Here is a 15,410-nt window from a genome sequence, read left to right on the forward strand (position 1 = left end):
CCAGTATTTACCCTGCACAGAAACAATATATCCCACCCAAATCTAACTCTCTCTGCAAATGTTACATCTGCCCACCCTGTAGTGCCCATGGTTTTGCCCATTAGAGAAAGATTTTGCTTTTTCAATTAAGTCTGAATTAGGCCTTTGATCAGAGATGTGCGGAAAAAGTAGGCAAGGGAGGCACTGCCATATACATTTTACTCCAGAGTTTTTGTAACACCCCGGGATTGGCAGGTATGTCTAAGTGGTTGAGAGACGTATCACAGGTGTTGGGTGGCTATGTGACGGACCTTTCCTCTGAAATGTTTCTCCCCCTACCTTGTCCTGTAGTACCGTGTTCAGAGGGGTAGGATAGGTTGATACGAAACAGGAGTGAGTCAGCAATTCTAACAGAATGTCTTTTTATTGAGCCGCAATGAACTCTGAATTGAATATGATGATTGGTTAATTCGCATTAAATTTGAATAATCACAAAGAATTAGGCATCAAAGAAGAACAAGATAAGACAATTGGCTACAGTTCATACCAAAAAGGAGCATTCAGTATGCAAAAGACAGTCGATTTGTTATTACCCCGTTTGTCTTGTTATTTCTCAGTTTGTCTTATCATTGTTTCCAATTGTAAAGCACAACGAAATATGCTGTGCTATATAGAAGACTGTAAATAAATAAATAATTGAATCACAGAAGAATCGCAGAATATATTTGAATCACATATGAACATGTCATAATTGGAATCACAAATATTAGGATAGGATACTTGGAATCACAGTCTATAATGTGGTGATGAAAAACACAAACAACAATAAAAAACACTAACTTTCTAGCTTTCCCTAGCCAAAGTACGACCATCTTCACTGGCAATAAACGTTGGAGCTCTGGTAGAATTCTGCAGTGGCACAACGTGTCAGTGGGAGAAATTGTCACATAGGTGTATGGGGAATCCTGGTTGTGACAGGGACAAATGTTCTCTGTTCTGTCCAAAGAGGGTGTAGCTAGTGAAGGGATGGTAGTGTCTCTTGATAAATTTAACTCACTTAATAATGAGGGTCTTTTGGTTGAACAAACTCAGTCTCTCTCTCTCTCTCTCTCTCTCTCGCTCTCTCTCTCTCTGTTACAGGGCTTTACTTATACTTGCAGAATTAATGCAGTCTTTCTAGAATAAATGTCTGCCTTGCACTTGTAATAAAACTCAGTCTATGATATCTAACAGTATCAATGTGGGGGAAAGGGTTTTCTTTAATAACCTCTTTGCCCGGGTTTAGCTTATGGGATATGGCGCTATACCGTTCATTTAAAAACTGCACAGCTGGTGACAATGGTTACTTAAGCTGGATATCAAACTTACCTGGCACTTTGGTCACTCAGTTTCCAATGTACTCACTCAGACCCGTAGAGCAGAGGATTTAACTTGCTGGACCTGTTTTCAACGTCTCCTCACTGTTACAAGATGGCCACAGCATCTGTGCCTCTCACTAGGCCTCATTTTGTCTGGTCTCCAGCTGCGGCGTCTCAACACCCACTCGCCCAGCACTTGGCTCTCTGGCAGCACCCTGCTGCGTACACTCTGTAGCCCTGCTCTCACCAACTAGTGTCCTGCGGCTGACACTCCTTCCTCAGCTCCTCGCTCATCATGCATCCAACACCTCCTGTCTCCACACAGCTCCACCTCCTTCTTCCCCCAAGGCTCCTTTCTCCCCTGTCCAATCAGCTTCACACAATCAGCCCACGTGATCGGACCAGGGTCCTCGCTTAACTCTTGCTGTGCCAGTGCCCTTCTCTGCTGGTGCTTCTGGACTTGCCAGTGATCTTAAAGGGGCACACACACCATTTTTCGGGGTACCATATTTTGACTATAAAAATGATTAGAATAATGCAAAGAATATATTTATAATATATCATTTGTATTTTCCATATACTTTAGTCAAAACTCTGGCATATACATTACTATGACATGAAAGGCTCTGCCTCACCTCACCGCACATCACTGATACCTATGTACCTAGTTAAACAATATCTACACTATCTTACAGTTACAGCTATACTATAATCATGACCGTTGTTTATTTGTAAGGTCCCCCAAAATTGATGGACAGTCAGTAAAACATTCATATAAAATCCAAATCATACTCGTCACCCCCTTGCTTTCCTTGTCAGTGTTGTCCCAGAGATCTCAGGTGCTATTCACCCAGACAAGATGGAGATTTGCTGCATGCGCTATGCAAATATATCGCTGTAGGGCTTCTAGAGGATCATTAGCTCCATTGGGGAGTAATCCTAGCGTGATTGATTTGAAAGGTGGCAGAGTCAATCAGTAGCGGATCTTGCCACGGGCAAGCAGGACTTTTGCCCGGGGTGCCGCCTTCCGGAGGGCGTTGGCGCCATCCGGAGGGCGCCGCACCATGGCAAGATCCGCCACTGCTGTGCCCTCCGCTGCCCGCTGTGTCCCCCGGCTGTGCGGCTGTGTCCCCTGTGAAGGGAACTAGACGCTACGCATCTAGTTTCCCTTCGTGGAGAGGACCTTTGCTGAGCGGTGCGCGATGACGTCATCGCGCACCGCACAGCAAAGGTCCTCTCCACGAAGGGAACTAGACGCTACGCGTCTAGTTTCCCTTCGTGGAGAGGACCTTTTGCTGTGCGGTGCGCGATGACGTCATCGCGCACCGCTCAGCATTTAAGCGGCACTACTACTGTACAGGGGGCGTAAATGACCACGACCCCTGTATTAAGCCACGCCCCCATTTCCTGCCCGGGGCGCAGAGAGGGCTCGAACCGGCCCTGGAGCCAATAGGGAGCCAGGTTCAGCGGAAAACAGAGGAGCGGAGCTTTTAAAAGGTGTTGATTTGGAGCCAAATAGCATTCCAGAAGGAATTAATCTGGCTGGGAGGATACAGTCAGAAGTACCTGGGCGTAATACTGCTAGTACGTAACTGATGAGCCATAAGACAGTGCTGCTAATCCCTGCTGCAGCTGGAGAGTGGGCTGCTGTGAAAGACGCAAGGTGTACAGACTGTGGAGAGCCATGTGGAGCTTACCCCTTGGGAGTGTCAGGCCAGTATCTGCAATGTTGAGCATTTTAAAGCTAGTCCTGATCCGAGAGGTAGTCTCTGGTTTTGGGTGAATGCCAATGAAGATTCTTCTAACAAGAAAGGGGTGACTGCAAATTGCATACTGCATACAGTACAGATAAGTGCATCTATTATTGATATATACTGTACAGTCTATGGGCCTAATTCAGACCTGATCGTAGATGTGGTAAATTTAGCACATCTACGATCAGCTTCCCTGACATGTGGGGGAACGCCCAGCACAGGACACATGTCAGGCCCTACCCCGCCGCACAAGTACAAAAGCATCGCACAGCGGCGATGCTTTTGTACTGGAAGAGTATCTCCTAGCCAGCGCAGCTCCTGCGCGCTAGCAGGGAGCTACTCATCGCTGTCCGAGTCGCAGTGGCTGCATATGACATCACACAGCCGGCGCGGCCCGCCCCCCAATGGTCCGGGCACACCTGCATTGCCTGGACCGTGCCCCTAAAATGCTGGCCAAACGCCACCAGCCCTCCCCCTACCACCCAACAACTGCCTCTGCCTGTCAATCAAGCAGTGGTGATCGCAGGGCTGAGATGAGCGTCGGCAGTCTCGCATGCTCAGGCGCATTGTGATGCCGGCGCATGCGCAGTTAGACCTGATCGGCTGCTGTGCAAAAACAACACAGCAGCGATCAGGTCTGAATTAGGCCCTATATCCGCAGTGATCTTCCAGCTGAGAATTGTGGATCATGTTAGTGTTTACTCTGTGAATAGTCAGTGATCTTCTCAGTATACAGTCTAGTAGGAGAGATATAGGGCCTGCTTCAGAGTTGGACACAAATGCCGTTTCTACTGTGATTGCGCATGCAGCAGATCTGTGAAGATATACTAATGCCACAGTTGCTGTCTTGTGCACAGAGACGCGGATTGCTGGTATCTCATCCACTGCTTGTGTACAAAGACACACCGATGTTTGTCGCAAGCACACCACTGGAGCCTTTACAATTGTGTATGAATTGGCAGTTGCAGGCTCAGAGCCTCAGACATGTCCACTTTACAAATAACTCATCTCACTATGCGGCTAAATCCATCCACCAGCACTGTGTCCAGCTCTAAATCGGTTTATAGTAGCAGTCAAAACCTTGGGAGTCATTTGTTTCAAGGGGTGTAGTATGGTATGCCGGCGGCCCTAACCAATATGATGCCCTAGGCAAGATTTTGGCTGGTGCCCCCTAGCACCACCGCTGGTTCCGCCTCTGACCTTGCACCTCTCTCCCAGCACCATCACCCCTCATCCATAACAGTCCTTATTTTGGTGTTTGTACCCCCTATATTTTAAATAGGAACAGTTCGCACATTTGGCACACAGCCCAAAAAGGGGTGTGTTTTTGCTGACAAGGGGCATGGCCACACAATAGTAACCCCAATTCAAATTACGCCACACAGTACTGCAACTTTATTCACATTTGATCATGCGATAGTGACCATAATTCATATTACATCCCAGAGTACTATCACTTTACCTTATAAACGTTACTCCTTACAGTAGAGCCCCTTATTCACATTACATCACACTGAATTGCTCCTTATTTATATTACACCACACCCTATTGCTCTTTATTCACATTAGACGACACAGTAATGCCCTTTCCATACACAACGCCACGTAGTAGAGCACCTTATACACATAATGCCACACATTAGTAATGCATTTATACACATAATTCTACACAGTAATGCCCCTTACACATATGAGACACATCATTAATGTCCTTATAAACATAATGCGTCTTACACATTATGACAACCTTTATTAATGCCCTTTTACACATAATGTCCCTTACACATATGCCGCACATTATTAATGCCCTTATACACATGACACACATAGTGCCCCCTACACATTTGCTGCACATTATTTGTGCCCCTATACACATAATGACACACATACAGTAGTACCCTGTTACACGTATGCCGCACATTATTAATGCTCTTCTACACATAATGACACACATAGTGCCCCTTACACATATGTTGCACATTATTAATGCATTTTTACATGACACACATAATGCTCCTTACACATATTCCGAACACTACTGCACAACCAACTTACTCACATGCACACAGCACTCACACAGACGCTAACACTGTGACCTCTGCTTGGATACAGATGTGTCCTCATAAATCTTGCCTCAATGCTAACGTCGGGCACCTTTTTTTAATTAAAATGCATCTTATTTGCATTGCTATGTCGCTGGGATGTACAAACAGCTTATGCTGATTAAAATGATATGCAGCATGCCTATATACTGTGTGAGACTCTGGCTGTATCGGCATATGAAATGCTACACACAGAATATAGGCATGCCAAATATCATTTTAATCAGCAGAAGCTGCTGATGCCCCTAGGCATATCAAATGCCCTAGGCAATTGCCTAGTTTGCCTATGCCTATGGCCGACTCTGGCGGCCGGGCTCCCGGCAACCAGCATACCGGCGCCGGGAGCCTGACCGCCGGCATACCGACAGCGTGGCAAGCGCAAATGAGCCCCTTGCAGGTTCGCTGCTCTCGCCATGCTATTTTATTCACCCTCCAAGGGGGTCGTGGACCCCCACGAGGGAGAAAAAGTGTCGGTATGTCGGCTGCCAGGATTCCGGTGCCGGTATACTGTGCGCCGGGATCCCGACAGTCGGCATACTGAAGACCACCCGTTTCAAGAGAGACTGCATTTGTTAATCAATAATGCACGTGCACCAACGCTCATTGAGGGTGATTCAGACCTGATTGCTATGCTGCTAATTTTGCTGTCCTGCGTTCAGATAGTCGCCGCGCAAGGGGAGTGTAAATTCACCCATGCAAGCATGCGATTGCATGTGTATGCCGCGCTACAAATGACCCTCAGTCAGCGGACAGCTGCAAATCTGTTCACGCCACACTCACCATTGAATGATTTTACCACTGTATGCAGTCTGTGCGCAGCCCAGGACTTACTCCTACAGTGCGATAAGAACAGGCTGATTGGGTCCAGAGCTGATGTCACACACCCTCCCTGACAACGCTTGGGAACGCCTGCGTTTTCCCTGACATTCCCAGAAAACGGTCAGTTACCACCCATAAACGCCCTTTTCCTGTCAATCAGCATACAAATGGCTGTGCGATCGAAATTTTCACACCATCCTGACGCTGTACGGAGATGCCTGTTGTTGTTTGGTGACACGCATGCGCATTGTAGTGCATGCGCAGTCTATCGATAATCACCCACTGTGCAAAAATGCACAGCAGCGATCAGGTCTGATTCGGACCCATTGTACCAGCCGACAGAACAAGCTTACAGTTAATATACTGCATTTACAAATATGAGGCTAAATGTAATAGGGTGTGATTTCGGAAATCGTGTGATTTTTACCGCAAATTCACACATTTTCCAAAAATCGCGAATGTAATAGCTTTGAACATATACCAAAAATCGCAAGTGAAAAATCGCATCCAGATGTTTTCCCATTGAAAACAATGAAAATCGCAAATGTAATAGGATGCAATTTTTTTAATTGCATACAAAACCTTACCAAAAACAGCCAGAATAATAGACCAGGTTTAGACTGGTGATTTTTGGAGAAGCATGCACAGATCAGTGTGATCCGTGCATGCTTTCATATGGAACAGTAAAGACAGTGATAAAATAAAAATAAAAAACGATGTGCAGGTCCCCCCCAAAAGCATAACCAGCCCCGGGCTCTTGGAGCCGGTCCTGGTTGCAAAAATATGGGGGAAAAATTGACTTGGGTTCCCCGTATTTAAACAACCAGCACCGGACTCTTGGACCGGTCCTGGTTCCAAAAATACGAGGGACAAAAGAAGTAGAGGTCCCCCGTGTTTTTTAAACCAGCACCGGGCTCCGCTAGCCAGGGAGGTGATGCCAGAGCCGGGGGACACTTTTATATAGGTCCCTGCGGCCAAAGTATCACAAACCCCCCAACTAGTCATCCCTGTTAGGGAGAGAGAGAGAGAGAGAGGAGAGAGAGTGTTAGGGGGAGAGGGAGAGAGAGAGAGGAGCGAGTGTTAGGGAGAGAGAGAGGAGAAAGTGTTAGGGAGAGAGGCAAGAGCGTGTTAGGGAGAGAGAGAGGAGCGAGAGTGTTAGGAAGAGAGAGAGGGAAGAGACAGTGTTAGGGAGAGAGAGAGAGTTAGGGAGAGAGAGGAAATAGAGTGTTAGGGAGAGAGTGTTAGAGAGAAAGAAAGAAAGAAAGTGTGAGGGAAGGAGAGAGAGAGAGAGAGAGAGAGAGAGGAGAGAGAGTGTTAGGGGGAGAGGGAGAGAGAGAGAGGAGCGAGTGTTAGGGAGAGAGAGAGGAGAAAGTGTTAGGGAGAGAGGCAAGAGCGTGTTAGGGAGAGAGAGAGGAGCGAGAGTGTTAGGAAGAGAGAGAGGGAAGAGACAGTGTTAGGGAGAGAGAGAGAGAGTTAGGGAGAGAGAGGAAATAGAGTGTTAGGGAGAGAGTGTTAGAGAGAAAGAAAGAAAGAAAGAAAGAAAGAAAGAAAGAAAGAAAGAAAGAAAGAAAGAAAGGAAAGAAAGTGTTAGGGAAGGAGAGAGAGAGGAAAGAGTGTTAGGGAGAGAGAGGGGGAGAGAGAGAGTGTTAGGAAGAGAGAAAGAGAGAGAGAGTGTTAGGGAGAGAGATGGAGTGAGAGAGTGTTAGGGAGAGAGATGGAGTGAGAGAGACACTATTGTACCTGCCCTGACTACACAGCAGCACAGGAGGCGGGCACTCCTCAGCATTAGGCCATGTTCCCAAAACACCCGCGATTCGCGGCAGTTTGGCACTGCTATGCTGGGAGTTAGGGGTGGAGGAGCGCCGTTGCCTAGTCCCTGTGCTGCATGGAGGTTGTGATGTGCGGTTTTTAAACTGACCCCACATCGCTCCTCCTGTGTACATTGGCCGGCACCTTTCATGTTTGGGGGGGCGAGCTGACCCCTTGCCCCACCCATTCCGACGCCTCTTGGGGTGAGTAAAGGGGTGCTTTCCCCTCTACCCACACCCTTAACCCTCCCTGTCCACAGCCTAACACTAACCTCCCCCCTTTGTGCCTGACTTTAACCGCAGAGGTGTCTAATACTAACCTCCATCCCCGCTGCCTACCCTAAACCTCCCTCCCCTGCAGCCTAACCCCCGCGGGGGTGCCTAACCCTAACCCACTCTATCCGTGACCTAACCCTCACCTCTCCCCACCCGCAGTCTAAATCTCACCTCCCCGGGAGCTATAGGTAATGGGAGGGGTACAATACTTACCTATACCTGCCAATACTGGCCAAAGGTCAACTGCTGTGTAGACTAAGAGGAAAAGATAAAAAAAAACAGGGGCGTGGCCTGGCAGGCAAGCTGGACAGACGTGCATGTGTCTAGCTCCAGGTGCCTGAGGTGTAAATATAGCCTCCATCCCTTTATTTAGCCCTTAACCTGGCCAAATCGAATCCTGACCACTGTCCTGATCCCCCCTGCACCCAGAGTGTCGAGTCCCGGAGCCGGGGGAGGCCTCCTGCCTCCTTGCAGGTTGGGGCCTACACGCCGAGCGGAAGCCGGGGGCTGGATTTGTATTGAGACCCCGACCGCAGTGGACGTGCGCTGCACAGCCGGACGGAACGACCCTCACCTTGCCAGGAACAGCTCATCACCCTCCTGAAGTCCCACCCGCAGCCTCCGTGTACGCCGGGAGGCGCTCCGTGCCTGCTCGGCGGGACAGGAGACCTGGTGCGCGCGGCGGCTTGCCTCCGTCTGTCGGGACGGAGCTCCGTGGTTGCCGGGGCGACCGCCGCGTCTTGCCGGGAGCCGGCGGCCGGCCCTCCTGCTGGGCGAATAACATCTGAAGCGGATCTCCTCTGCCGCGCTGGGACCCACGGAGTGCCTCACAACAGCAGCCTGCATTTAAAATAAAAATAAATAAAAAAGAGTGCACTGGGCTGCCGGCGGCCATATTGGATCCTGGAATCGGAACACATTTGTAGCCTCCAGCAGCTGGAAGCGGGGGTGAGGAGCCCTAGTCGTCGGCTGGATTGAGGCTGGGGGGCTTAGCCTGCTAGACCCTGCCTATTGCCCCCACTATGCTTCGTTATACCAGTGTGGGGTAATGGGGTATATATATTCCGACTCTGGCACTACATCTCGCCCAGGCTCTATTTAGCTACACCACATCAGCCTATCACAGTGGGGGACCAGTCCGTGCGGGGCTGCAGCAAATAAGATCAGGGGGGACCCCTTGGACCCATTATTTAAACTTTGCGAAGACCTCCGCTATTATTCTATGCCTTGTTTCACTTATTATATTTAAGGCTGGAGCTCCATCTACTGGCAGCTTTAATACTTGATTTCGGCTGCATAAAAGAACCTGCTTCCCTCATAATGTGATCCATTGGACCTTGCCCCGAGTTTCGGAACCGCCTATGTCATAATAATCACGCTGTCCTATCCCTGCTACCGGGACTTTTCTAGCAAAATGATGCAGTGATTCTCTCTCATCGCCCTATACGCACGCATGTTCCATCATGACTAGAGGTAACAAAAAGCAACACGGCGCAACTATGAGCCAGAGCCTGAAAAAATTTGCCTACTCAGATACTAAATCTCCAGGACAGGAGGCTCCCTTGCAACCCGACGTCTCAGACTCGGAGGACTCCGACCATTCTCCATTGACCCGAAAGGATCTCCATTTACTTTTCCGCGAAATTCAGGAGACGAGGAAATCAGTGCAGGCGGTGCAGGCGGAGGTGCATTCGGCCATTGCCTCTCTTAAAGCTGACGTTACAGATATTGGAGACAGGACGGACCACTTAGAGCCTAAAGTGGACGAAGTGGTCGCTTTTCAACAGGAGGTAGGCGATGACATCCAGAGCCTGAGGCAAGAGATGCGCCTACTCCTGGACCGCCAAGAGGACCAGGATAATCGGGCACGCCGGAATAACCTCCGCATCCGGGGTATCCCCGAGGACGTTGATATGACATCCCTGCACGACTACCTTAAGAAATTGTTTGTGCACCTGTCGCCTTCAACTCCGCCAGACCAGTTCCTGTTGGATAGGGCCCACAGGGCTCTCCGCCCTCGATCTCAGGATCAAGCCCAACCCAGAGATGTTATCTTGCGATGCCATTATTACTCGGCTAAAGAAGACTTGCTTAGGGAGGCTAGGAAGCTTTCCAAGCTGGATTTCCTGGGACATTCCCTTCAAATATTCCAAGACATTGCTCCTAGCACCCTACTTAAAAGAAAAGAATTCCGACCCATTACCTTGGCTCTCCGTGACAGTGGCATTCGCTATAGGTGGAGTTTCCCCTTTCGTATTCTTGTATGGCACCATAACCGCCTCCACTCGGCTGGGGACCTAGACGAAGCTAAAAAAACATTGTTAGTGAATGAACAAGCAGAGAGACAAACTGTAAACAGTGGTGTGGTTGTGTAGAGAGAAAAATCTCTCTATTTAAAATTTTAAATATGTTACTGTAACTATTAAGGTAATGGAAAATGCCTAAAATAAGGACAGTTAACCCAAAGGGCCTATTGTTTTTATACAATACACACATTGGGGGGGATAAGTTCTTTCTTATAGTAATAAGTGGTTACCTTCAGAAAATAAATTTGACCAGTAAATAATAAAAGCTATAAACTGCTAACATTTAGAGCAGTGATTTTCAACCTTTTTTAACTTGTGGCACACCGAACAATATTTTAAAATTGTTAAGGCACACCATCAGTTCCCCACACAAAAAAACAAAAAACGCACATTGGCCCTCATAGTAAAAAAAAATCCATACATACATTGGCCTACACAGAAAAAACAATCACATTGCTCCCCACATAAATCATATTGCTCCCCACAGGAATTACTCACATTGTTCCCCCCATAAATTCATAAATCCTTATTCTCCCCACATGAATCCTATTTTTTCCCCACAGGTGGAAAAAAATAACAAATATTAGCCCCTACCGGTCAGCTGTCCTCCTCCCTGTCCCTCAGTGGCGGGTGTTATTCATAGTGGAGTGCTGCGAATACTGAGCAGCGGGCGGTCGGGCAGGTGTGGATGTGGGTGGGCAAGGAAAGCTGTGGATGCAGGCAGGAACTGGAAAATGTGTATGCAGGTAGGTGTGCTGGCTGGGTGGTGAGACGCGGCAGCGTGACCTATGATATCACACCGCCACGTCTTCAAGGCATACGTCATGGCCGGAGCACGATTGATCCTCTAAGAAGAGCCCAGGCCAACAGTTCACTCTGAAGGTGCAGGAAGCTGCTCTGGCTCCGCGGCACACCTTGCAACTGGTCGCGGCACACTAGTGTGCCATGGCACACTGGTTGAAAAAGCCTGATTTAGAGGGTCAATCCAATTAGGTACGAGTTACCATTGCTGCGATGTTTCAACACTGGCAACGGCACCCAAACTCGCAGCCTTTGTGGCCAGATAGGGCTGCGGACACTTTTGAGCGACTTTGGGCTATTGGAAAGTGCGGCTGTTGTAAGACAAACTCGCACCTAATTAAATTGATCCCTTAGTTGTTAAATGCAATAAAATAGTAAAATATAATGGTGTAATTGTTAGTGATGAGCGGATTCGGTTTTACTCGGTTAATTGTGGGCCTGATTCAGTTGTGGTTGTTAACACGATCGTTGCTGCAATCTTTTGCCATTCATAATTGTATTGCAGGCCACCCTGAGTGAGTCTGAGCAGTTGTAGGCTGAGCAAGTCTCCTAGACACAGAGGGCTCTCCAGCAGATACACAGGTTGCAATGGGTAATTTATACACATGCACGGAAAAGTGGTTGAACAGAACTGACACGCCTGTGTACAGTTAGCCACCCCCTTTACCACCCCAAATGCTGACTTCCTGACAGTCACTTTGCGATGGGATCCTCAATGTAAGCTTGATCGCATCTTGGGGGTAATTCAGAGTTGATCGCAGCAGCAAATTTGTTAGCAGTTGGGCAAAACCATGGGGGTAATTCCAAGTTGATCGCAGCAGGAATTTTTTTTAGCAGTTGGGCAAAACCATGGCCCTCATTCCGAGTTGTTCGCTCGGTATTTTTCATCGCATCGCAGTGAAAATCCGCTTAGTACGCATGCGCAATGTTCGCACTGCGACTGCGCCAAGTAACTTTACTATGAAGAAAGTAATTTTACTCACGGCTTTTTCTTCGCTCCGGCGATCGTAATGTGATTGACAGGAAATGGGTGTTACTGGGCGGAAACACGGCGTTTCAGGGGCGTGTGGCTGAAAACGCTACCGTTTCCGGAAAAAACGCAGGAGTGGCCGGGGAAACGGTGGGAGTGCCTGGGCGAACGCTGGGTGTGTTTGTGACGTCAACCAGGAACGACAAGCACTGAACTGATCGCACAGGCAGAGTAAGTCTGGAGCTACTCTGAAACTGCTAAGTAGTTAGTAATCGCAATATTGCGAATACATCGGTCGCAATTTTAAGAAGCTAAGATTCACTCCCAGTAGGCGGCGGCTTAGCGTGTGTAACTCTGCTAAAATCGCCTTGCGACCGATCAACTCGGAATGAGGGCCCATGTGCACTGCAGGGGAGGCAGATATAACATGTGCAGAGAGAGTTAGATTTGGGTGGGTTCTTTTATTTCTGTGCAGGGTAAATACTGGCTGCTTTATTTTTACACTGCAAATTAGACTGCTGATTGAACACACCACACCCAAATCTAACTCTCTCTGCACATGTTATATCTGCCTCCCCTGCAGTGCACATGGTTTTGCCCAATTGCTAACAGAATTCCTGCTGCGAGCAACTTGGAATTACCCTCCATGTGCACAGCAGGGGTGGGGGGTTTGATATAACATGTGCAGAGAGAGTTAGATTTGGGTGGGTTATATTGTTTCTGTGCAGGGTAAATAATGGCTGCTTTAATTTTACACTGCAATTTAGATTTTTGTTTGAATACACCCCACCCAAATCTAACTCTCTCTGCAAATGTTATATTTGCCCCCCCCCCCCCCCCGCAATGCACATGGGGCCTAATCAGGGCCGGTGCAAGGTTTTTTGACCCTCTAGGCAAAACTTCTGCCTACTGCCCCCCAACACCACCAAATACCCAGCCGTCTGACTACATTGAGTACAACAAGGCTGTATCTCTCAAAGACATCCTTAATTATTTGATGGGTACACTCAGTGGCACCCCGTTCCCAGATCCTGGCACCCTACCCAGCTGCCTATCTTTCTATTTAATTCTGTCTCTCATACATACATACATACATATATATATACATAGACACACACACACATCCATACACTGCATCTTTCATGCATACATACAAACACTGTCTCTCTCATACTTACATACAGTCATACACTGCCTCTCGCATGCATACATACATACATACATACATACAAACAAACATACATACACTGTCTCTCTCTTACTTACATACAGTACATCCGTACACTGCCTCTCTCATACATACATACATACATACATACATACATACATACATACAGTGCCGTAACTAGACATTTTAGCGCTGTGTGCAAGAAATGGCATTGGCGCCCCCCCCCCCCAATGCAAGACAGGGGCAGTGCGCGCCGTAGGCGCGCAAAAAATATATAGGGGCGCGGCTTCATGGGGAAGGGGCGTGGCCACAAAATAATACCAATTCATACTACGGTGCACAGTAGTCTCCATTATTCAAATTACGCTGCACAGTAGCACCACTACACCAGGTAGAGCCCGTTTTTACACATTACGGTGCACAGATTTCCCTTTTTACACATTACGGCAGACAGCGTCCCCTTATTACACATTACGGCAGGGTCACCCTTTTTACACATTACGGCAGACAGCGTCCCCCTTTTTACACATTACGGCAGACAGCGTCCCCCTTTTTACACATTACGGCAGACAGCGTCCCCCTTTTTACACATTACGGCAGACAGCGTCCCCCTTTTTACACATTACGGCAGACAGCGTCCCCCTTTTTACACACTGTGGCAGACAGAAGAGAAAGAGAACGAGAGCGAGATACTTACCATCTCTCCCCGCTGGCAGTCAGGCTCTTCGTGCAAGCAAATCCATTCCCGGGCAGTGGGGAAGGAGGAGGAGGGAGGGGGACTTGAGCCGCAGCAGCGCTATGTAATTGGTGGAGATGCCGCTGCAGCAGCCCCCTCTCCTTCCGCATTGGCTGCCCGCCGCTGTGAATGCTGGGATGAGGGAACCGCATCCCAGCATTCACAGCAGCGCCGGGCAGCCAATACGGAAGGAGAGGGGACTGCTGCAGCGGCGCTACTACCAATTACATAGCGCTGCTGCGGCTCCAGTCCCCCTCCCTCCTCCTCCTTCCCTGCTTCCGGCGCTGCTGCTCTCCTCCAGCACGGCACAGAACAGGGGGCTTGTAATGAGTCAATTTGACTCATTACAACCGCTGGGCGTGCGCCCTCAGGGCAACTGCGCTGTGTGCCAGGCACACCTGGCACGCAGGTAGTAACGGCGCTGCATACATACATACACTGCCCCTTTCATACATCCATACACTGCATCTCCAATACATACATACATACACTGCCTCTCTAATACATACATTCATACATACATACACCCATATACTGCCTGCATATATCCATCCATACACTGCCTCCATACATACAGCCATACACTGCCTACATACATATAAACACTGTCTTTATACATAAATCCAGCCCCCCTCCTACCCCATCCAGGGCAGACTTTGGTCACTACCACTTCCCCCGGGTGTGACTCCAGGCAGCCACTACTCTAGGTGCGCTTCCCTTAGCTACATATGTCAATCTCTGGCACTTCAGATCCCAACTTTATGATCTACCCTGACTACCTTGTTTCCTGAGCCCCCTGCATTTCAGTCCACACTACCTGCCACTGAACCACACTACATCAAACCTGCGACCATCTTTTACTGTAGCTTAGCCTCTTACTGCAACCTGTTGAGCCTGGCTACCAGCCACTGGGATTCACCCCCTTCCACCTACACAATAAAACCTTACCATCTTACCGCTGGAAGCCGTGAAGGTATTATTACTCCCCACTGCTGCTGCCATCATCTCCCGGCTCACGGTGCCGACTGGGTTAGTACTGCTGCTGGTGCTGCTTGTGGAGAGGCACTGCTCCATTGCTGCCGCCGGCTCCATAAGTGAAGTGTGGACGGCTGCTGCTGGCGATGGACGGCTGCTGCTGCTGGCGATGGGCGGACGGCTGCTGCTGGCGAGGGGAGGGCGGCTGCTGCTGGCGAGGGGCGGGCGGCTGCTGGCGATAATTAATTGCCTGCACTTATCCTCACCCCCCCCCCCTGCCCCTCCAGAACCCGCAAAAATATTTATAAACAAGAACGGTGCTGTGGGGGGTTGCGGGGGAACAGTGGCGGCAGCTTGT

The 15,410-nt window shown here is 48.8% G+C and overlaps 1 long non-coding RNA gene across 1 annotated transcript in view; it reads right to left on the reverse strand.

Moving 5' to 3' along the window:
* LOC135057697 (uncharacterized) overlaps positions 1 to 15,410 on the reverse strand; it is a 43,651-nt gene that overhangs the window by 22,625 nt on the left and 5,616 nt on the right. The window contains exon 2 of the long non-coding RNA XR_010244308.1: positions 10,300 to 10,403. This is a non-coding gene — a long non-coding RNA (uncharacterized LOC135057697). The remainder of the gene's footprint in view (positions 1 to 10,299; positions 10,404 to 15,410) is intronic.

The sequence above is a fragment of the Pseudophryne corroboree genome, chromosome 3 (genome assembly GCF_028390025.1).
Source record: "Pseudophryne corroboree isolate aPseCor3 chromosome 3, aPseCor3.hap2, whole genome shotgun sequence".
Classification (NCBI taxonomy): domain Eukaryota; kingdom Metazoa; phylum Chordata; class Amphibia; order Anura; family Myobatrachidae; genus Pseudophryne; species Pseudophryne corroboree.